A 2460-nucleotide genomic window follows, 5' to 3' on the forward strand; every position below is an offset into this window, starting at 1 on the left:
CTGTATCGCAGGAAGGGTGTACACTCTTTGCAATATTGGGTGTAATATCATCCTCTTCCACTCTGTATATTAGGAACAATATCACAGAAGGGTGTACACCCCTTGCAACGTTGGGGGTAATATCATCTTCTTCCTTTATAAATATTAGAAACAATATCAGAGGGCTTGTGTACACCCCCTGCGATATTGAGAGTTATGTCATTCTCTTTCTTCATCGATATTGGGAACAATATCACAAGGGTGATGTACACTTCCTGCAATTTTAAGAGTACTATCATCCTCTTTTATTTTGTATGTTAGTAACAACATCACAGGGGTGTTATACACCTTCTACGACATTGGGAGTAATGTCATCTTCTGTCCTCTTGGATATTAGTAACAATATCACAGGAAGGGTGGACACCCTTTGGGATAATGGCGATAATATCAACCTCTTTTTTTCTGGATATTATGAACAATATCAGAGGGGGAGTGTACACTTCCTGCAATATAAAGTATAATATCACCCTCTCATTTCCTTTATATTAGAAACAGTATCATAAGGGAGGTGTACACCCCTGCAATATTGGGGGTAATATTCTCCTTTTTTTACCTGGATAATGGAAAAAAAGTCACAAAAGAAGTGCATGCTCTCTTCGGCATTAGGGGTAATATCATTCTCTTTTTTTTTGGATATGTGGAACAGTATCACAGGGTGGAGTGATATTGGAAGTAATATGATAGTCTCTCTTCCTTAATATAAGGAATAATATCACAGAAAATATTTACATCTTGTACAGTATTGAGAGTAATATCATCAACTCTATCACTGGATATTAGAAACAAATTCACAGAGGGTGTACGTCCCCTGCGATATTTGGATTAATATCATCCTCTTCTCCCCTGGATATTAGGAACCATATCACAGGGCATGTGTACACCCCCTTCAATATTGGGAGTAATATCATCCTCTCTTCTTAGATATTAAAAACAATATCCGAGTGAGGGATGTACACACCCTGCGAAATTGGGAGTAATATTATCCTTTCTTTCCCTGGATATTGGGAATAATATTACAGAAGATTGAACACTTTCTGTGATATTTGGAGTAATATTATTCTTTCCTTTTCTGGATATTATAAACAATATGACAGGGGCGTGTTTACCTCCTGTGGTATTGGGAGTAATATCAGCCTCTTAACTTTTGATATTAGGAACAATATCACGGGGGGGTGTACACTGCCTGCCATATTGAAAGTATTATTGTCCTCTTTCCCTCTGAATATTAGAACCAATATAAGAGGAGGGGTGTACACGATATTGTAACATCACCCTCTCCTCTCCTAGATATTAAAAACAATATCATGAAAAAGTTGTACACCTGCTGTGGTACTGGGAGTAATGTCATCCTCTCCCTCCCCAATATAATTGGAACAATATCACGCGGGGGTGTACATCCGGTGCAATATTGCAAATAATATCATCCTCTTCCAAACTGGACTTTAAAAACAATATCTCAGGGGTGTGTAAATGCCCTGCATAATTGTAAGTATTATTTTATGCCATCTTGAATATCAGGAACAATATCAAAATTGGAGTGTACACCACCGCTATATTGAAAGTAATGTCATTTACTCCCTCCTTGGATATTAGAAACAATATTACAGGGGCGGCATACAGCCGCTGAGATATTTGGAATAATATTCTCCTCTCCCCCTGGATATTAAAAAAAATCATAGGGAGTGTACACCCGCTGCGATATTAAAAGTCATATCATCCTCTCCTTCACTGGATATTAGAAACAATATCACTGGGGGTGTGTAAACACCCTGCGATATTGAAAGTAATCTCCTCTCCCTCCCTAGATATTTATAACAATATTACAGGAAAGTTGTGCATCTTCTTAGGTATTGGGAGTAAAAACGTTTCTCCCCCCCGCCCCCCATAGTAAGAAAATATTACAAAGGGTGTGTACACCTGCTGCAATATTAGGGGAAATGTCATCGTCTTTTCTCCTGGATATTAGAAACAATATTGCAGAGGGGGTTTACGTCCCCTGTAATATTGGGAGTAATATTATTTTAGAAACCGCTGAATATTACAAACAATATCACAATAAAAGGTGTACATCCCCTGAGATATTGGTAGTAATTTCATCCTCTCGCCTCCTGGATATTAGAAACAATATCACAGGGGGGTTTACACCCCTGCAATTTTGGAAGTAATATCATACTTTCCTCCACTGGATGTCAGAAACAATCTCTCAGGGGGAATGTACACCACCTCCGATATTGAGAGTAATATAATATACCCTCTCCCTTGATATTAAAAACAATATCAAAGGGAGGATGTAAACCCCCTGTGGTATTGATGGTAATATCATCCTCTCCCTCACTATATATTAGGAACAGTGTCACAGAAGGGATGTACATCCCCTGCTATATTGGGAGTAATATCATCCTCTTCTCTCTTGGATACTAG

The sequence above is a fragment of the Nomascus leucogenys genome, chromosome 3 (genome assembly GCF_006542625.1).
Source record: "Nomascus leucogenys isolate Asia chromosome 3, Asia_NLE_v1, whole genome shotgun sequence".
Taxonomy (NCBI): Eukaryota; Metazoa; Chordata; class Mammalia; order Primates; family Hylobatidae; genus Nomascus; species Nomascus leucogenys.